The 22,565-nt window shown below is 40.2% G+C and overlaps 1 protein-coding gene across 4 annotated transcripts in view; it reads left to right on the top strand.

Annotated features, from left to right (window-relative positions):
• The window catches only part of FMN1 (formin 1), a 428,550-nt gene that overhangs the window by 9,040 nt on the left and 396,945 nt on the right, over window positions 1-22,565 (top strand). Inside the window, exon 3 of one of the 4 annotated variants that reach the window (XM_019435302.2) lies at window positions 7,299-7,363. The exons of 2 other annotated variants lie outside the window; for them this stretch is intronic. The gene's annotated coding sequence lies outside the window, so the exon portion shown is untranslated. Of the gene's footprint in view, window positions 1-7,298; window positions 7,364-9,991; window positions 10,034-22,565 lie in introns of those variants that run through there. One more of the 4 variants, XM_019435303.2, reaches the window with a different exon arrangement.

Below are 22,565 nucleotides of genomic sequence, written 5' to 3'. Positions count from 1 at the left end.
TAAACTTTATTCCTTTTTTACCTCCTTCAATAAATTCCCTATGTTCTTCTAAGTACTTGGGATTTTGGAAAACAAAATCCAGAAATATTCGCAGGCTATTTCTCTCTCTTTCTCTCTTTACCTTCTACCTCTCCTGATGCAATGAACACCACTTATGATATCTACCTTATTGGGACTCAAGCAAAAGGGGAAAACACAGGAGAAATAAAAAGAAATAGATTAATTACCTTTTTTTTTTTTTTTAGAGAGAGAGAGAGAGAGAGAGAGAGAGAGAGAATCCTAAGAGGCCCCATGTTCAGTGTGGAGCCTAAAGCTGGTCTTGATCCCACAACCCTGGGATCATGACCTGAGCTGAAACCAAGAGTCAGATGCTCTACCAAATGAGCCACTGAGGCAACCCCAGATTGTTTTTGATCATTCTTTTTTTAGAAATACAGTGATTTGAGATATCTGTCTTATTCACATCTATTTCCCTTTCTCTGAAAATGGCCCCAATATGTAAGTATGGGCTCCATATACATAAGAACATGTACCTGGTCAGGGTTACTTAAACCAGGGATAGAAATCTGACCCAAGCTCAGCCAATCGGATTCCATAACCCAAGAATGAGAGTTTAGGACTGAAGGATGGCAGTGAATAGGAGTCAGTGGAGTTAAGTCACAGCTAGAGAAGTGCTCCAGGGGGAGGGCCTTCGAGCCCTGTCCCAGAGGCCATTGGAAGATTCTGCCTCCTGCTCTTGGCTTTTCCACCCTTACTTTGATTTCATGAATTTGCCCACGAATTTCATGAAATTGGATCTGCCTCCATTTTTGTTAACGTAGCCTAAATCAGGTTCAGTTGCTTGCAACCAGAAGAAATTCAAGATTGCAAAGGCAGAAACACATGATGATGAGAAAATTGAAACTCAAGATAGGTGAAGAGATAGTAGATAGAATCTAGCTATTTAAGATGTGTTCATCTAATGATTTAAAGGGATCATTGCAAGAATTATGTCTGTGATTCTGGAACAACTTTCAGCATTTTTTGAGGACTTTTTTTTAAATGTATATTTATTTATTTTGAGAGAGAGAGAGACAGAGACAGAGACAGAGACAGAGAGACAAGCATGAGCAGGGGAGGGGCAGAGAGAGAGAGACACAGAACCTGAAGCAGACTTGAGGCTCTGAGCTGTCAGCACAGAGACAGATGTGGGGCTCGAACCCATGAAGGTGAGATCATGACCCAAGCTGAAGTTGGATGCTTAACTGACTGAGCCACCCAGGTGCCCCATGGACTTTTTTTTTTTTTTTAAACTGTGGGCACTGCTTTGTAGTAAGGCTGTGAACACACTAACGAACAGCCAGATGATGTGTGGGGTTTTTGAGAATGGAAGTGCTTCCATCTGAGGGCTTGCTAAAGAGACTGGGGTGACTTTGTCAAGATGAGGAGATGTCTCAGGTGTTTAAAGGGCCCTTGGACAGGAGAGGAGTTGGGTTTACAAACTCTGGTAGTAAGGACAAACACCAATGGAAAGGTATTAAGAAGTGGATTTTGGCTCAGAATAAGGGATTTTTTTTTTTTTACACTTATCACTGCCTTAAGGCCATGAGGTTTCCTTGTGGGCTAGAGAACAGTTTGCTATAGAAGAATTCAAGTTGAGACTGGACAGTGGTCATTCACAAAGGTTATAGTGAAAGGGAAACTCCAGAATTGGGATAGAATGGATAATTTCTATGCTGTCTCTAAATCTAAGATTCCATAATTTTCCCTATGAATTTTGTCAACTCCTAGACTAGAAAAATGCCAACCCACAACTTGACAGAATGTAATAGGAGTTAAGGCATTTCGAAAATACTGTTTTATCAGATTTTTTTTCCTTTATATGAAAAAAACAAAACAAAACAAAAACACCCACAGGCTATATCATATCATTGAGAGAAGACATTTTCACAGAGAGAAATCTGTACTGTATCCGTACTGTACTGTAATCTGTACTGATAGTGATTAAAGTCTTCACAGCCAGGTGGTTCACTGAATGGAAAACATTTCTGTAATATTAATGTAATCATGCAAAACCCAGGGAATGCTGAATTCCAGTGTCCCTAAATTTCTAGGCTACATGAACCCAAATAGACTTCTTGAGTTATTTTACAGAAGAAGTCAGAATCCCAACTCTTTTCCCAGACCTTTATAAATGAGAAAGATGTTACCGTGGCACCTTTTGTGGGACTGAAACAGGCAGTTCAGATGTTTTATCCACCACTCCCCAAGACACCACACATTAGCCAGTCCCTTTTAACAACCGTGTAACCATTTGTGTATTTTAGATTATTATTCTTAATTAGAGGGTAAGCACTGGATTATTCTAGTTTGTCATTTACCGCAGCAAGCAGATGCTGACATTCAATAATCATGTCTTAAACAAGAATGGACAAGGAAAGCCACTTAGTTTGAAATCCTGGTAAAGACTCCCATCAGATGTAGTCCAACATGAAGATTTTCATAATCCCTTTTATAATCTCTCACTCTTCATGTAAAAACCTTAAGAAATGCAAGCATACATATAACCATTCATTAGATCTCTATGTGCTATGACTTTTATAAAGAGCATTCAAAGGAATCCAGTCTCTTTTGCTTTGCAAATTGGATTCTCAATTCATTTTAAAGACACCATTTGCGATATAAGTAAAAACATATTTTCTGTCTATTTTAGAGTCCAACTTGAAAAAAACATAATCATGAATGTAGGGTGTGAGGTAAAATCGTTTTAAAAATCATTTCTGGAAATGTAAAAAAAACAAAAAGGTACAAAGAAGGAAATAACAACGATCCATATTCCCACTATATTTTGTATTCCATATTCCCTCTGCTTTTGGGAAACACTTTAAACAATTCATGTATGTTGATTATCAAGAATTCAAATAAGGCAAAAAGTTACAAAGATGAGAATTAAAAAACAATCATCTCAAATACTACAGTTCTCATTGTTAACCTTAGATGAACATCATTTTATACATCTATCTATAGCTATCTACTTGTCTATATGGATGGATATTTAGATAGAAGTGCTTTTATAAAAATAAGTAGAGATGCTATTTATAACAAAAATTATTTTTAAAAAATTTCAAGCAATTAAAAAAATTGAATTGAAATTAAATAGTCTAACATCAAATGAATGTATCTCATTTCAAGATATATTATTTCCTGAAAAAAGTCTCTTTATGGCTAAAGTATCATGAAAAGTATTAAAAAGCTGGAGTCACTGTCATTAATTATATTGCTGTTTTTATGAACTTTGTTCTTTTTTTTTTTTTTTTTTAAATTTTTTTTCAACGTTTTTTATTTATTTTGGGGACAGAGAGAGACAGAGCATGAACGGGGGAGGGGCAGAGAGAGAGGGAGACACAGAATCGGAAACAGGCTCCAGGCTCCGAGCCATCAGCCCAGAGCCTGACGCGGGGCTCGAACTCACGGACCGCGAGATCGTGACCTGGCTGAAGTCGGACGCTTAACCGACTGCGCCACCCAGGCGCCCCATTTTGTTCTTTTTTTTTTTAATGTTTATTTTTTTTGAGATAGAGAGAGAGTGTGTGTGTGTTTGTGTGTGTGTGTGCGCGCGCGTGTGCACACGCATGAATTGGGGAGGGGCAGAGAGAGGGAGACATAGAATCTGAAGCAGTCTCCAGGCTCCTAGCTATCAGCACAGATCCTGATGCAGGGCTATAACTCATGAACAGGGAGATCATGACCTGAGCCGAAGTCAGATGCCTCACCAACTCAGCCACCCAGGCGCCCCTGAACTTATTTCTTTAGACAGTTTCAATTGACTTCCTTTTTTTTTTTTTTTTTTTAAAGATTTTATTTTTAAGTAATCTCTGTACCCAACGTAGGGCTTGAACTCACAATCCTGAGACCATGATTTGTATGTTCTACCAACTGAGCCAGCCAGGCACCACAGTGACTTCCTTTTTTGGAAAGATTAACACTTTTGAAACTTCTTCTCCATTTCCTCTTACCACCTCCTGAATATTGTTAAATGTTTTATTATTTTTTCATTATTCAGGTTATGTGTCCCCTTTTGCTTTGTAGATATATTTTGAGAGTTGTTTAGTGGTTGCTCTATGCTTAAATGAATCGAACGCATACAGCTCTGGGTGTGATATCTTTGTGCTTTATTTTCGGTTATTTTGATAAATAGTAACCCACCAACTTAACACAATCATTCATAATCTCTGATATTTAGGGTCTAAAACTGTGTAAACCACTATCATTCATCATGAAAAAATTGTTGAGTGCCTGTTTGGTGCCAAACATTGCTGAGGTCTAAACTCTCAATGTTAAATAACATATAATCTCTGCCCTTAAGAAGCAAGAGCAACCGGGGCTCCTGGGTGGCTCAGTCGGTTAAGTGTCCTACTTGGGCTCAGGTCATGATCTCATGGCCCATGAGGTCAAGCCCCGCGTCGGGCTCTGTGCTGACAGCTCAGGGCCTGGAGCCTGTTTCAGATTCTATGTCTCCCTCTCTCTTTGACCCTCCCCCACTTATGCTCTGTCTCTCTCTGTCTCAAAAATAAACGTTTAAAAAAAATTTTTTAAAGAAGCAAGAGCAACCAAAATATATTAAATTCCTAGTGTGTTAGCTCCATGAGAACTGCTTAATTATTTCTTTATCTGCTGTGTCCATTATAAGGCTGGGTATTGCATAGGCTCTCAATTAATACTTGTTTAATTAAGTGGGACTTTATGTGCTGCAAACTGGGGTAAGCGCATTGAAAGCTATACCTGGGGTGCCTGGGTGGTTCAGTCGGTTGAGCATCTGACCTCGGCTCAGGTCATGATCTCACAGTTTGTGGGACAGAGCCCCACATCTGGCTCTGTGCTGACAGCTCTGAGCCTGGAGCCTGCTTCAGATTCTGTGTCTGCCTCTCTCTCTGCCCCTCCCCTGCTTGCTCTCTCTCAAAAATAAATAAACATTAAAAAAATTAAAAAAAAATTTTTTAAAGCTATATCTAATTTTATCTTAACAACAAACCTATTAGGTAGGCATTGATTGTCTCTTTTTATAGATGAGGAAACCAAATCTCAGTAAATAATATCCCAAAGTTATATGATAGGATTTGACCGTAAAGTTCATTCTTTTTTCATGACACCTGGCCTGCATCATTTATGCTGGAAATAATGTAGGAAAGAGGCACGTGAACTACTGTTTATAATACATGGGTAAGAAGTACAATAGTATATGTACCGTCTAGAGGCTAAAGGGCTGTTTGGTGTGGAATCTCCACTCTATCATTTTTTCACTATCTGACGTTGATCAAGCTACTTCTCTGAGCCTCAGCTTCCTATCAGTAAAATGGGATTAACAGAGGGAGGAGTGAATGAAGTAACTCAGGTAAAATGTGTAATGCCTGCCACCAGTGCTCAAGAAAGAGTAGCCGTTACCCCTATTTTTACAAAGTTCTCTGGATGCTCGAAGGAAGGGATAGTTTTTCCCCCGGATTTTCAGGGGAGGAGACATTTGTGCTTGGGCTCTGCTAGAAGCATAGGAATTTATCAGGTCAGAAATAGACAGCATCATGGCAGAAAGAGAAACATGGATCATAGGACTGGAGACCTTGCCGAGATGCACCGTATTTGCATTACCCTAATTAACTCCCGAACCTTCCTTCCTTGGCTTGCACATCTCTGGAGTGTCCAAACAGGAGTATCTGTGTTTAGAAAGGCCGACTTGCAAATAGACTATCGTATCTTACTGGACCATCTTCCCACTGAGAAGGTGAATTCATCAGTGTCTGTACAGCTCCGAGGAAACGTAAGGTGACGGGACTTTAGGACTCCTGGTCCAGGAGGCCAGGGGCCATCCCAGGCCAGCTTCAGAGCCCTTGTTGGTTCTGAGAAGGAGCCTGCAGTCTGTCTGATATTCTCGAACAGTGTTTCTCAATCTTTTTTTTGTTGCCCCTCTCTTTAGACTTTTCCCTAATTGCCTCCCCATCATGAAATGTTAGTACCATAGATAAATTGCCTATGTGTTATGTACTCTATGTTTATCCCTACTTCATACACTCAAAGAGTGAGATTTTTAACCCTCTCCCAAGAACCACTATGAATGAAGCAGGCTTCAGAGGGATTTCTCAGGTGGGCTGCTGTTCTGGAACTGACCCGAAACTTGAAGGCTCTAACCGTTGTACCACAAACAGCCACTTGCACGATGATTCCTTCCAGGAAAATAATCTGGGCTACTGCACCAGCTTCCCATCTGGATCCGTTCTCTCCCTTTCACAGTCTATTTTCCGTATAGCAGCCTGAGTGACCTTTGAAAAATGTAATCAGATCGTGTCTCTCCCCAACTTAAAACCTTCAAGTAGCTTCCCCTTGGACTTAGAAAAAAGTGTGGATTCTATTTCATGGCCCCGAAGCCTAGCTGATATGGCTCCCATCCACCGCTCCTGTCTCTTCTGGTGCCAGCCTATGTATAGGGGAGGGTCTCCCATGGACAAAGGCCATCGGACAGAAAGTCACACATGTTTTCAGCGAGTAGCTCTCGGGGTGTGCAGATCTCTGCTGAGAGGACAAGGGTGGGCCCTGGCAGCAGTGGCCATGACACTGGAAGGGCTCAGAAGAGGGGGGTCTGGAAAGACTCCTCTGAAGCACGTGAAGTGAGGTGAGGGTCACCTCTGTGCAGAGGAGACAGCATGTGTGGAGCCTCTATCGTGGGAGGGAGTGGCCTACATGTGAGCCACTGACAGGTAACTGGCTAGGGCTTGCTTGAGATGAAGCTGGAAGATGTGGAGGTCCAATCCAATAGGGCCTTTGAGGCCAGGTTAAGGGCCAAAATCTGTTTTAAGAGAGAGAGAGAGAGCCATTGAAGGGTTTTGACTAGGTGATTAGCTACAGAGGTGGTAAGGTCAGATTTTTGTTTTGAAAAGATTGCTTTGGTTTCAGTGTGAACAGCAGGCGAATGAACACAGACCAGTTTGGAGGCATTAACGTGGTAGGGTGGCTAACCAGTACTGGTTTTAGCTCACACTGAGAGGCCCACATCCTGGAAACGCCTCAGTCATGGGCAAGCTAGCACAACTGGTCATCCTGCACGGTGCAGTCATGCAGATGAGAGGTTCTAGTTGTCTTATGAAAAATGCAGGATCTTCTCTTCCCTCAACTCATTTCAGAAGTAAGAGGATCAGCATCATGATTCCCTTTTTCAGAAAGCCCCTTAGAATTGGCTTCCCCAAATATACAGACAACACAGCAATACACACACACGCATGCACGCATGTGCAATTGCTTCAGGTAAGCGTGGATTGTTTTCTCTACAACAGGCCTGGTGGCATCATGTTTTTGACATCTCGAAGCCTGGAGCCTGCCCAAGTGAAGGTTGATCTAGGTAAGAAGGTGGACAAAATCATTGGCGTGCCTTGTACTTCTGCTCACTATCAAGCTGCACCTTGGGCCTGGGCTCCTATGCAGTCTCTTCATCCCCACTATCCTGGTCACAGCTTTGCTTTCCTTCCCTAGTCCCAGGAACGCTTGTTTTTTGACCATGCTGTACTACAGAGCACTTTAGTATCTGTCAGCTGCCCCACAATAAAATAAATATCGTCACTCTTAGATCTCAGAACTGTCTCTGCACCCCCTTATCTAACTGTTCCCACTGTTTTCTAGTTCACTAGGTAGAAGACTTTTGTTACTAAACCATCAGAAAGAATTGAGGGAGGAATACTGCTCCTTCTTCTGTAAATAGCTAACGGGGCCCACTCTGTGTCAGACACCACTTTAAACACTGGACATGTACATTTACTAGTATTTGTATTAATAAATGGATGACACATTGGGCAGACTTTTATTAAGCACCCATGATTTTCTAATTAATCTCTCAAGCCCAGGACATAGGCCACAACCTGAAACAAAGCTCTTCCTTTCGTGGTGGTTATGTTCTACAGTGTGGAGGGGAGAGACCAAGAAACCAGTGTGTGTGTGTGTGTGTGTGTGTGTGTGTGTGTGTGTATAATGTGGCAGGTGACAAGTCCCTTAGACATATCAGGGTAAGGGCTGGAGAGTGACATGGCCTTGGTGATTCATATCGAGTCACCAAGGAAGACTTTTTATGAGGCATCATTTGAGTGGACACCTGAAGGTGGCTAGAGACTAAATCATCAAGATTTTGAGGCAGTTCAGGCAAAGGGAACAATTTAAAATTGTTATTTTAAATATTAAATATTTTAATATTTTATTTTATTAAAATTGTTATTTTAAATATTAAAATAATATTTTATATATGCATATATATACATACACACACACATATATATATTTGGCTTATGGTTGAATCTTGGAATCTAGTCTTTCATTTTTTTTTAGGCATTGTTCAAAGTGTCATAAATCCATTTACCCCCCTTGCTCAGTATCTTCAAACTTTTAAAAACCTCTCTTTTCTTCACTTTCCATATTCCCTACTGTCACTTTCAATGACCTGTCATAGAAATTTTGGTACTCATCAAGCCATTTACTCCCTGTTTTTTGTATTTTTTGTATTTTTCTCTGATTGATACATGTTTTAGTGACAGAAAGCCAGTTTTGTTCCTGATCATGACTTTTTGTCTACCTAAATTGTTGTGTTTGCTAGAAAGTAAACTCAGGCTGTCATTAAACATTAATGCTGGCTACAAATAATAATGTGCTTGAATTTTCAGGCAGAGACAGGTCAGATTTATATCTTCAGATAATGGTACTTCAGTGCACTGTTTCCTGAATATCTTCTATCTTTATTACATGTACTGTAGGGAATACAAAGATGATGGTGATGATGATAGTACCTCTCCCTAGGGAGCTTTTAATCAAGCAGGAAAAATACATCACAAAGGCTAATTGATGGTAGGAGACGGGGTGTATCAGGATTCTACTCCTGGATAGTATAGATCTGAAACACAAAATGATAAAAATAGTTACTGATATAGCCCCTATGTGTATGTGTACTAGGTATAGGTTTAGCAGGTATCACTACCGACTGTATCTGAGGCATGAGAAATTGAGGCACATAGAGTAACCTCATAGTCATCTGAGGTTACCATGCTAAGTGGCGGAGCTGGGATTTGAACCAAGGCAGTATAGGTCTTAAAGTTGTGCTAAGGGTTAGGAAGGAGGGACCCTCTGGGCCTCAAGACTGTGAAGCATGGAGCCCAAGAACATCTGAAATCTGAGGTCATGGGCACAGTTAGGATGGAGTCAAATATTCTGACAGACAAGACTAAATAGATTTTGAGAGCCAGAGCAGGATGTGGAGACATTATAGGCTGCTTTAGGCTGGTGAGAGCATAAGAAGGGCCGGGAGTTGAAGATTTTTGCCTTTGAGGTTGGGCCAGGGAGGAGTGATTAAAGTACCTTTTCAGATGCTACATGTTAGGTTCCAAATAAGGCGTTTGGATCAAAGGGAGAAAAGGCTTTAGAAATGCCAGGGTTGAGAGATCACTTGTCCTGGGTCTCACTTAAGCTAGCAGTGAATTTTCTTTTACAATAGAGGTGGAAGTAATAAGCCCTGATTAATGCATTTCTTTTCACCCATGCTAATTTTACATTCAGTGTTACTTGTTTTCAACACTTCACTTGTTTTCCTTACGCTCCTTGTATTACTGATTAAAGTTTGGTTTTGTCTCCCTACTTGTGAGTTTCTTATGCCATTTTCTTTGCCTGCTTTGACCCCTTTCCATACCGTGGTATCTTTTGGCTTCAGAAGTCTGGGTTCTGATCCCACGTGTGCCCTGAATTCACTGTCTAGCTAGAAAAAGAATTTGGAGAGCGGGCTCCATTTCTCTGCAAGAGGGATTGTGGAATTGCACTCTAAATAGGGAGAACCAAAAACTGTCTTAAGGATGAGAACACTGAGGTACAGAGGGGTTGAGTGGCTTGTGAAGAAAGATCGCTATTAGTGATTGCCAGAGCTGGACTCGGTCCAAGCCTTCTCACTCTGAATTCATTGTGTTTTCCCCGGTCTGCACTGCCTGGGGGGGAAACCGTCTCACATGAAGACTGATCAGACCCGGACCAGTTGCACCAGGGGGTGAGTGCTCCATATTCTTTGACTTAAAGGAGAGGAATTAGTGAATAGCCTGGGTTGGGCTCTGTGCTGACAGCTGGGAGCCTGGAGACTGCTTCAGATTCTGTGTCTCCCTTTCTCTCTGCCCCTCTCTGCTTGCACTCTGTCTCTCTCTCTCTTTCTCTCTCTCAAAAATAAACACTAAAAAAAGAAAGATTCTTTTCCTTTCCAAGAAGAATATATACCATGAGATTGACAAAAAATAACACCACCTCAGGATGGAAGTGGTTCTCAAGGCCAGTTCATTCAAACACCTAGCCATTCATGGAAAGGTTAAGTCAAGGGGACCTGGTAATGGATTGGAATCTGAAAGTGGGAAGATTTTAAGGAGGACCAGTAGGTCTGTGGAACTGGATGGTTAATCATTTGATTTCCTCAGAATCTATCGACATTCATCAATATGCGCTTGAAAATGTCCAACTCTAGCAAGCCTTCTAAAAAATCCATTCTATTTGGAGGACTTTGATTTTACCTTCTTTGGGATGAGATATGTATTTATCACTGAGTTTCTTTTCTTTTTTTTCCTTTTCTGTGTTATTTGCTTCTTCTTTACTCTTTGTAAACTTAATAACCCAGCAATCACTTGTTTGTGAGTTGTAGTGAGGCCCCATTAATAATAATACCTTACTGTGGCGAATCTTGAATTTCTACCTCTTCACATAGAACTTATTCTACCTCTGAACCCCTCCCTCCAACCCCCCAGTAATTTCCTGGAGCCTAGCATCTGCTCAGCAGTCTGGCTAGTCATACCATCCTCCAGTGTCATCCTCACTGCACCTTGTCTTGGCCTCTGCTGCTGTCGCCCTCCATCAAAATGACACTGTGCTGAGCACAGCAGCCTTGTCTAATGGCCTATTTGAGTTCTTAGGGCACTGAAGAAGATGGTGCTTGGGGAAGAACAGCCTCTTTTCCAATCCCAGGGCCCAGGGCCCTGAAGCAGGAGTTGCTTGGTTTCATACACTTACAAAGTCTTTTATGAACACAAAGAAATTTCCTACCTTCTTTCTTCTGTCCGGGTCAGATATTGTCCCTTTTGCTCCATTGTCCCCATCTCTCTTAGTCCCCTACCCGCAATTTCTCCTCTCTCTCTAGATTTTCATAACTAAATATGTCCCCTTCTTTCTTACTGTCTCTCTAATCCCCAAAACTACTCCCTGCGTGTCTACTCATATAATAAGCTCCTTGTCCGTCAGTTTCACAAAGAGGTGGACTAGATATTCCAGGCTGGGATCAGGTGGGTCAGCCGCGACACAATAGCTTTAGATTGATGTGCTTCAGCTGCTCCATCATTTTTCTGTGGGTTATATGATGTTGTTCTTTTATCAGAAAACCACTGGGAAGCTCATCCTCATACTTACTGAATTATTTCAGTGATGAGACTCCCCGCCTCCACTCTCTTCTCTTCCTCCTCAAAGTCACAGTCTTTAATTCTCCATCCTTTATATTTTCTCCAGCCTTATTGAAATTATTTGTTTTCTTTCTTCTGTCTCTCCATTTTGAAAATCCTCTCTTGTGAGCTCGAGTATGGATAGAGTGTCTTCCAGGCCATCCTACCTGAATGTGATGTACTGAAAGGACATTGACTTTGGGGTTAGACTGACCTTGTGTTGAAGCCCAACTCCACCACTTCCTTCTCATGAACTTCATTCGTGACAATATATAAAATGAACATAACAACTCTATGAGACAAAAGATAACTGCTTCAGTTAAATGAGTTATCAATTGAGGAATTTCTAACTAGGGTCAAACCACATAAGCAGTGTTGGTCTGCTCTCCTTCTTCCCTTTTTTTTTTTTTTTTTCTCTCTCATCTCTTGGTGACAAGTTGCACTTAGCTGTGCATCTTGCTGTGGTTCATCACTGCATGTAGATCCATATAACACTCCTGCAGCACATGTTGTGCCTTTCCTTATCTGGCTGTCCTTCTTCCAGGTGAGTCAGTACACCAGTGGCCTTTGCATCAGGTTCATCACGGAACCTTGAGAGGTAGTATGTGGGTTGACATTTAGTCATAAAACCACATGTTCCACCTCTTTGTACCTCTTTGTAATGGTGTCATACTTCACTAATACTGTAAAGTCTCTGAGTACCTTAGATGTATAACACAGGTCTCCCATCTGAATCATTGTTTTTTACGTGTAGTACATCATGGTGGCAGCTAATGATATTAATGCACAGTTGTATAAACAGCCTCGTGTCTAAATCTGTTTGTGAATGTGTTCATTGTGTTCATTTTACTGAAACATTTTAGGATTGAAGACTAACTAACTATCATTATGGCTATATTAGTAGCATTTGGGGTCTGACAAGCAATTGAGACAGAAGAGAAGGAATGGGGAAATGTATTCTTTAAAAAAAATTTTTTTAATGTTTATTTATCTTTGAGAGAGAGACAGAGCACAAGCAGGGGAGAGGCAGAGAGAGAGGAAATATGGAGTCCAAAGCAGACTCCAGGCTCTGAGCTGTTAGCACAAAGCCTGACATGGGGCTCAAACTCATGAGCCGTGAGACCATGACCTGAGCCAAAGTCATATGCTCAACCAACTGAGCCACCTTGGTGCCCCACATGTATTCTTTTTTTTAAGTTTATTTATTTATTATTAAAGAGAGAGAGAGAGAGAGAGAGAGAGAGAGAGAGAGAGAGAGAAAATGAATGACTGGGGGGAGGGGCAGAGAGAGAGGAAGAGAATCCCAGGCAAGCTCCATGCTATCAGCATGGAACCTGATGTGGGGCTCGGTCTCACAAACTGCAAGATCATGACCTGAGCTGAAACCAAGAGTCGAGTGCTTAACCAACTAATTCCCTGAAATTATTTATGTTATACATTGTTGGTATTTACTGAAATATTTAATATTTCAAAGCATGCTTTTTGGAAGAATAAGTGGAATACTGTAGTGTTGTTTTGTTTTGTTTTGTTTTGTTTTGTTTTGTGGCTCAAATAGACCCCCCCTAACACAACCAAATGGATGTTTCTCCTGATGATGTCAGTCCCTTTGAGAAAGATTTTCTTGGTATATCCTGATCTCTTAATCACACAGATTCCTCTCAACTAGAAAGTCAAAATATCCTGCAAGTAAAGTTCACTTTAGGGACCATTGTTACTTAATCCAAAGACAGGTGTATTTGATAGTGTGCTCCCTAGTGGCCTCATCTGATTCAGATTTACTTTGCATTTGTGAGACAGAAATTTGTGCCAGTTGCAACTTTTTATAAAAGGCTATAAAAAGTGATAGAACCCCAGACCTTAGTTTCCTTATCATTCTGTATTCTAACTATCATCACAGATCTGTTTGCTGTACCCAGTATTTATTTGCTTTTATTTCAAACTATCTTTGAAACTGGCTACAGGCAATGTAAAATTTTCCTGATTTCAGAACCACGTTCAGAGTCCTTTAGTCCCAAGAGGTTCCCTTGTGTGCTTTTAAGGGGGAGAGACTGAGAGACTTACCACTCTTTATTTTGGGAATCAGAACAACAGCCATTTGTCTCAAAATGCATTTTCATTTTTTTATTGTGCATATTTTTTCCTCTGTCCTCCTAAGCAGTTTTAGCAACCTCAAATTCAAATATGTGTTTATTAAGTTGTTTTATGTTTTTCAAAGGATTTTTTTAATATGTTTTGAATCCTAGGAATATAAGAGAGTTCTAGAAGCAACATGAGGCTGCTATTACAAGTTATCCAAGGCAACCATCCATATCTCAAAGCTTTGAGCTTTCCATCAGTTTCATAAATGCATATAATGACCTTCACCTTTATTCTTTCCAAGCCTACCATAGGGATAGCTGTGATTTTTAATTTCTGATATAATAATAGCCTTTTTATGTTTTTGCCTTTCAATTGAAATCAATTAATATATTGTTGAGAATGAACTTGTGGAATGATCTGGAAATGCTTTTTTTATAAGTTTATTTATTTATTTTGAGAGAGAGAGAGAAAGAGAGAGAGTACGTGTCTGAGCGCACATATGTGCAAATGGGGGAGAGACAAAAAGAGAGGGAGAGAGAGAATCCCAAGCGGGCTTTGCACTGTCAGCACAGAGCCCAACATGGGGCTCAGTCTCACGGTTCATGAAATCAGGATGTGAGCTGAAGCCAAGAGTCAGATGCTTAACTGACTGAGCCACCCAGGTGCCCCTGGAAATGCTTTTAAAATTGCATGTACATGGTATGAAAGAACTATTAAACATCTGTGTGATATATTAACCTGCAGGAATTGTGCCCATGATATTGTTGCACAGAGTAGTAAAAGTGTAAGTGTCAATCATATGGGGAATTCTTGGAGCAGCCTGGTTTTTTAAAGGAAGATGTGAATTGAGCCCAAGATTGTATTCTGTCCTTTGCTTTGGGTCTGACTGCAGCTACTTTGATATAAAGGGTCTGTGTCTTTAAACCTGTTGAAGTTAGGGATAAGATAATTACCCTCTGTGGCTGAGACTTTCTTTTAAATTCAGATGGCAAACAGATTAGTTAGATGTTGAGATAATTCTCTGGAAAGCTTCAGCCTCCTGCCAAAGGTAGAATTTGGTTTAAATGATTGAGCAAACGTAGTTCCAAGGGTCCATACCCACAGCCAGGCCCCTGATCACAAGGGGAACTGCTTCCAAGGAGTGAGGCTGGGGGGAGTTCTCTGATACTTTTTATTACATTTCCTGAGGTAGAAACTTACTGACATTCGGTCATAATTCTCTTACTTGAGGCAAATTTAATGCTGATATTCAATTTTAACCTTTCTTATCTCCTCTGGGGCATTTGTGGGTAAGTCTTTCTTTAGGTCCTAGTGGAAATATTAAGCCGTGAGTACTGGTGTTCTCTCAGGACAAAGTGGAATTCCTAGCAAGAATTTTGCAAGTATTACATCTTCTTTTTCTTTGCTGCCAAGTGGAGAATTGATATTCTGGCTAAGGGGTAACATGATGTTTTAACTTGCTTAATAGCCATAATCTGTTAACCATCATTTTCTGAAGAGGAGATAAATAATCCTTACGTAGAAGTGTTAGAGGTCTCTTGAGGGTCTCCCATAATGAATTCATGATCTCTTCCTAAAGTTTTAGGAAATGCAGTGCTTTGTAACTTCTACATGCAGACTTTTAAGACAGACAGACTTGGATTCAAATTTCAATTCTGTGACTCAATAACTTTGTGACTTTGGGCAAGTTGCTTAACCTCTCTAAGCTTATATTGCTCTCGTGGTTAAAATGGGAGAATTACTAATAGCCATCTAGTAGGACTATGGGAATCAATGATGGAGGCATAGGAGACACTAAGCCTAGTGCCTAGTAGTGATTAAGGACTCTTGAGGTCGGCCAATATCTGCCTCCTTCTCTTGTTCACATTCCTCTTTTTTCTCCTTCTCCACCAAGTATGAATCCACCTATTTTAGTAGCACACCATTATCTTTAATTTGACTGCCTGTCTCCAAATTGTTAACTTCCTGCCTCTTCGTTGGTCAACTAAGGAAAAGCAGCTTGCCAGACAGCAGTGGTGATTCTAGCTGTTTGTGCTGAAACAGACATGAACGCTGCATCGGCATGCAGTGCTGGGCTACTCCATCCCTTTCTGGGCAGATCCTTGTTGAACATCACTGTATTTAGGGTTACTGGTACTGTGCAGAAAACATCTCAAAATGACAAACTCTCACGGCAGATTTTATGAACTGACACTGGATTCAGATGAACAGGGCCTTCTTCCATCGCCATGGTAAACGTGTGTTGGTGAGTATTTAACACCGGTATGGCCTCCCTCAACAAGAACAGCCAAGCAAAGAGGAAGCAGATGCACCTTACAGAACCATTGCTTATAAATTATAGTCCCGTGTAGGATCCTGAATATTTAATCAGAGAAATCTTCTAAAAATCATATTTAAATGAAAGATCTGTTCCAAGGAGTGGCTTTGAGCCCACTTGCTTTCCTCCGTATAGTACTACATGGCATTTAAAGTTCTGTCTAGGGGCGCCTGGGTGGCTCAGTCGGTTAGGCGTCCGACTTCGGCTCAGGTCATGATCTCACGGCCTGTGTGTTCAAGCCCCGCATCGGGCTCTGTGCTGACAGCTCAGAGCCTGGAGCCTGCTTCGGATTCTGTGTCTCCCTCTCTCTCTGACCCTCCCCCGTTCATGCTCTGTCTCTCTCTGTCTCAAAAATAAATAAAACATTAAAAAAACTTAAAATAAAAAAATATAATAATAAAGTTCTGTCTAGAGGTGCCTGGGTGGCTCAGTTGGTTGAGCAACTGATTTTGGCTCAGGTCGTGATCTCATGGTCCATAAGTTTGAGCCCCACATAGGACTCCATGCTGACGGCTGTGTTGAAGAAAAGTGGTGAGAGTAGACATCCTTGTCTTGTTCCTGATCTTAGGGAGAGGCTCTCAGTTTTTCTCCATTGAGGATGATGTTAGCTGTGGGTTTTTCATATATGGCCTTTATTATGTTGAGGTATGTTCTCTCTAAACCTACTTTACTGAGGGTGTTTATCATGAGTGGACACTGTACTTTGTCAAATGCTTTTTCTGCATCTATTGAAATCATTATATGTTTCTCATCCTTTCTCTTATTGATGTGATGTATCACATTGATTGCTCTTTGAATATTAGACCACGCTTACACCCTAGGAATCAATCCCACTTGATCGTGGTGAATGAGTTTTTTGATATATTGTTGGATTTATTTTGCTTTTATTTTGTTGAGGATTTTTGCATCTGTGTTCATCAGGCCTGTAGTTCTCTCTTTTAGTGTGCTTTTATCTAGTTTGGGTACCAGGGTAATGCTGACTTTATAGGATGAGTTTGGAAATTTTCCTTCCTCTTCTATTTTTTGGAACAGTTTGAGAAGAATAGGTATTAACTCTTCTTTAAATGTTTGGTAGAATCCACCTATGAAGCCATCTGGTCTTGGACTTTTGTTTTTTGGGAGTTTTTTGATTACTGATTCAATTTCCTTGCTGGTAATCGGTCTGTTCAAATATTCTATTTATTCCTCCTTCAGTTTTATATGTTATATGTTTCTAAGAATTTATCCATTTCTTCTAGGTTGTCCAATTTTTGGCATATGATTTTTCATAATATTCTCTTACAGTTGTTTGCATTTCTGTGGTATTGGCTGTTATTTCTCTGCTTTCATTTGTGATTTTGTTTGAGTCCTTTCTCTCTCTCTGTCTCTCTCTCTCTGTTTTTGTTTTTTTGTTTTTTTTGATTAGTCTGGATAGAAATTTATCAGTTTGTTGATTTTTCAAAGAACTAGCTCCTGGTTTCATTGATCTGTGCTATTGGTTTTTGTTTGTTTTTGTTTTTTAGTTCCATATCGTTTATTTCTACTCTAATCTTTATTATTTTCCTCCTTCTGCTAGTTTTGGGTATTATTTTTCTTTTTCTAGTTCCTTTAGGTATAAGGCTAGGTTGTTTATTTGAGATTTTTCTTGCTTCTTGACGTAGGCCTGTATTGCTATAAACTTCCTCTTAGAACCACTTTTGCTGCATCCCAAGATTTTGGACCATTATGTTTTCATTTTCACTTCTCTCCATGTAATTTTTGATTTCCTCTTTGATTTCTTGGTTGACCCATTCATTATTTAGCAGCATGTTACTTAATCACCATGTATTTGTGCTCTTTCCAAAACTTTTCTTTGTGGTTGATTTCTAATTTCGTATGTTGTGGTAAGAAAAGATACATGCTATGACTTTAATTTTTTTTTATTTGTTGAGAATTATTTTGTGGCTTAATATGTGATCTATTCTGGAGAATGTTCTATGTGCACTTGACAAGAATGTTTATGTGGCAGACCTTTAAACAAGAGTGCCCTCCAAGCACCCTGCCTGTCTTTATTGCTCTATAAAATGGGTGAGCCATTGTCCATTGAACAGAAAAGCCTATTTTAACCCCTTATTCTGTCTAGTAAAAAAAATTGTTGTTCGAGAGCAGCTTCCTTAATTTAGAAATGTAAATTAACTTAATATATGAAATGAGTTTTCTGATTTGATGTTCTCAGAAAAGCAAACTCCAGAGAATGAGTTTGCATATTTAGAAAGATACTCCTAGGGGTGTCTGGGTGGCTCAGTCGGTTAAGCATCCAACTTCGGTGTGGGTCATGATCTCATGGTTCATGAGTTCATGCCCCACATCGGGCTCTGTGCTGACAGCTCAGAGCCTGGAGCGTGCTTCATATTCTGTGCCTCCCTCTCTCTCAGCCCCTCCCCTGCTTGTGCTCTGTTTCTCTCTCTCTCTCAAAAATGAATAAAGATTAAAAAATCTAAAAAAAAGATACTCTTAATTTATAAAAGGAGGCTACCTTTGTTTTACCAAGAATTTACCAATCCCACTTTTGTGAGATGCCGTGTAGTCAAACATTGGCCGTTGGACCTTGAGCATTCAGTGAGTAAGAATCTCATATATACATATTCCTTTTTTTAAATCATAGAGAAGGGGTTCATTTCCTCAGTATACTCATCTGTCTCCCAAAGATGATGATATAAGCCAGATAGTGACATGAGCCATGGATGTGTTGAAGATCTCAGTATGTTATATTCTCAAGAAGATCACGTGGAAAGCTGATATTTGTTTATCTTTATGTATGAAGCTTTGAAGAGGTACAGGAGAGGTGAATAAAGGATTCTCTGATGTCTATGGGAAAATCTTCAATGCTCACACCTTATAGCATATCTAGGTAGCAACTAATAAACAAACACAAAAAGGAGCCCTTTTTCTTATCCTTTGATAATTATCTGTGGCTATTGCTAGAAATTTATTACCCAAAATAATTCTATTGACCAAACTTTGGCCTCTATTTTATTTTTGTAAAGCTTTGCCAATATGTTATAATAATGCCTAGCTTGGAGTATTCGTAGTTTCTTAGTCAAATCAGGGTTTTGAAAGGTACAAATTTTGCCTTTGAAGTATAGACTGATTTAGTTCGTTCTTTCTTGTGACAGTGTAAGAATACAAAGAAAGTCATAAAATTATAGAATTTTTATGAAGAAACCAAAAATCATTGAGATAATATGTAAACTCTTTCAATTTTACCGCTCTCACATAATTATCTTCTTCCCTTTACTTATCCCTAGTCTTTGAGCATGAAGCAACCTCCTTCTTATCAAGACTTACCCTCCCTGTGTGTCCTCTGGCTCATGTCCTTTCCTTCCTCTGGTGCCTTCTTTCATCTGTTGTCCTATATTTTATTCCATATTTTGCTTGTATCATCAATATCTCCCTCTTCACTACCTCCTTCTTCTCAACCTAAAACCATGCTTAGATTTCCTTTCTTAAAACAAAACAAAACAAAACAAAACAAAACAAAACAAAATAAAAGTAACGACAAGGACAATACCTTGATACTTGTCCAGGCTACTCTTATTTTTTTCTCTTAACTACCAGCCTCTCTCTTGCTCTTTGCAATATACTTTGGTGTCCTCTTACTCTACTAAAATCACTGTCTAAAACTCTGCCTGTAATTTCACCTTCTAATTTATTTCTTTTTTAATCTCTTTACAGAATTTTATGTTTTCCAGAGCACCTCATTCTTGACTCTCTGATCTCTTTCTACCCCATTCTATTCTGACGTTACTCCTAGGTACATCTTCTTAACTTTGTACGGAACAAACTACTTCTTTGATCAAAACCCATCCTTGTCTTCCCATTTGTGTAGGAAGTTAGCATTAATTTCCCACCAACCTGGATTCAAATCTTTTGACAGTTTTTTGTCACTCTTTCTTGACTTATCTCTCCTGACATATGTCTTAAAAGCAGGCGAAGAGAGTACTTCTTCCCTTTGTACATGTTAGCAGATTTCTCAGTCTTGTATAATGCCTCTCCTGGAATTCCCTCTTTTAAAATCACACCTGTCAAAACCTTATCCTTTAGTGTGGAGCTATTTCAAATGCTTTCTTCTTTTTGAAGGATTTTCTGATCCCACAAACATGATGTGTCTCTCCTTTCTTTAACCTTCTCTGATCTATTCTTTGATGTCTTATAGAATCTCTTTCTGCTTTGTATTGCAATAATTTAGCTAGTGGTTTCTATTCTTCTATTCTTACAGTGTGGTAGAGATTTTTTGAGAAAAAATACCTCTGGGGGAAAAGAGCTAGAAGGTTATTGCAGACCTACCTTTATTTTCATATCTTCTATGTAAAGAATAGTACTATTGCATTCCATGGGTGTGGGTTGGAAGGAGATAGACAGGCACTAACTTTTCCAAAATCACACACAAGAGGCAGAATTCAAAGCTACCCAGGCCTGGATGAGCAATGGGAGAGAGTTGTAATTCATACCCAGAGACACTAGCTGTACCTGGAGGAAGGCTACCCAAGAGGAACTGGGGTCTTCAGTAGAGGCTGTACTAGGAGGGAGGGAGCCAGGGAATAAATACGAAATTTCTTCCATTTTGCATTTCAATCTGCTGCTGGTATTTCCTGACGTCTAAACCCAGTAGAAGCCAGAGTGCTAGGGAGCTTGTTGAGTCAGTCTCTTGGAGTTTAGAGTGGTGTGTAGAAGGGTATAGCCTGAATCTGAATGGACAGATGGATAATTTCCAGTTTAATAATGGAACTTACAGATAATCTATCTTATCAGTATTGGGCTCAGATGGAATCATAGGGCATTACTTTGCCAATGGCTAAGCAAATAAAACTTTGCATTGGCCTTCTAGGGCCAGAATCAATTATGAAGCTGACAGTAAGCAGACAGGATGGCTGCAGCTAATTCTTGGATCTTATTTTAGGCATTGGTGAAATATGTTATGAGCGGTGAATAGCATCTACTAAAAAGACAATAATTTCCCATTATGATGGGGTGCGACAGATATTTCCATTTGGGGTAGAGTGAAATCATGTACTTGCTTATTGGAAAAAGACTTAGGAAAGAAATCACCACAGCGGTGTTGTCTTGGAGAGACTGTCAGTCTGGAGTTTGCCAGAGGAAATGGAAAGCATGAAGGGTCCCCAGGAAACAAAGTGCTTTTACACTGAGCATAACCAGAGAAGGTTACTTTGTAGGCCAAATTAAGATGTATAATTTAGTGTGTGGAGCCTGCAGAGCTGCTGTATTTTAGTCAAAGCAGAGCGAGCCAATGCTGCTTGAAATAGTCCTGTGAACTCAGCATGGAATTATAGTGTTGGTGTATCTAACCACACTCCACATTGCTTTCCTTGTTATTTTGCTTTTTTTTTTCTCCCAAGACATATAGTTGGGTTTTTTTCCCCCTGGTTTCTCAGATGGAAAATATGCGTGATGATTCAGCACGGCCCTCTGATTTGCTAATGGGTTATTGCACAGAAGTGTTTGCCCTGCTCTGAAGCCTGCCTTTGCCATGGTGCCTGGGAGATTGCTGAGGTTGAAGCTCCTTTACTCAGGGTATACTTTCTTTTTCTTCAAAGAGGAGTTTTGTGGTTTCTCGGCTAGCTAGTAGGTGTCACCAGATAATATTTTGAGTTAGTGAATCGTAAACTTAGAGACTAAATGTCTCATTTCACAAAGGAAAGAAGAAAATACTTGAGGGGTATTTATCCACATACAGCACTGTCAGGGATGCTAAGCTGATGGCTGAATCCTGACAGTCTTTTCTTTGGTTGAGAGATCCCGGGGAAAAGTGTGGATAGTTATTCTGTGCTCCAGAGACAGCCCTGTAAATGTTCATTAACAATAGTGGAGGATGGGGGCGCCTGGGTGGCGCAGTCGGTTAAGCGTCCGACTTCAGCCAGGTCACGATCTTGCGGTCCGTGAGTCCGTGAGTTCGAGCCCCGCGTCAGGCTCTGGGCTGATGGCTCGGAGCCTGGAGCCTGTTTCCGATTCTGTGTCTCCCTCTCTCTCTGCCCCTCCCCCGCTCATGCTGTGTCTCTCTCTGTCCCAAAAATAAATAAAAAACGTTGAAAAAAAAAAAAACAAAACAAACAATAGTGGAGGATGTGCATAACAATTTTGATAAAAGTAATTTCAGGGGCACCTGGGTGGCTCAGTCGGTTAAGCGTCCGACTTGGGCTCAGGTCATGATCTCGTGGTCCCTGAGTTCAAGCCCCGCGTCAGGCTCTGTGCTGACAGCTCGGAGCCTGGAGCCTGTTTCGGATTCTGTGTCTCCCTCTCTCTCTCTCTGACCCTCCCCCGTTCATGCTCTGTCTCTCTCTGTATCAAAAATAAATAAAACATTAAAAAAAATTAAAAAAAATAATTTCAAACTGCAGAAGAGAATGGGGAAATAAGAGTGTCTGAAAATGTGTGTATTCTTTGCAATAATCTATCTTAAATTATTTAGATTTTGGATATCCAAAATTGTAGCAAAGCTAATTCTGAAACTCACTTTCTAATATGAAATAATCTTTTTTTTTCTTCCATAAATTTCCTCTAAGATGCCCTGTGGATGCTAAATTCAGGCAAGTTAGATTGTCTTTGTGCCACTGATGTATCAATACCTGTGCTCTTGTGCATTCACAGGAGAACCTTGTCCTTTTCAAGCAACTCCACGTTATAATTAAAACAATTCACTTCTCAATCCCTACCTTTCATTGCAGAAATGTCTTTTG

This window comes from Panthera pardus, unplaced genomic scaffold (genome assembly GCF_024362965.1).
Source record: "Panthera pardus isolate Hobbes unplaced genomic scaffold, ASM2436296v1 HiC_scaffold_24, whole genome shotgun sequence".
Lineage (NCBI taxonomy): Eukaryota > Metazoa > Chordata > Mammalia > Carnivora > Felidae > Panthera > Panthera pardus.
This window is presented reverse-complemented; position numbering and strand designations above follow the sequence as displayed.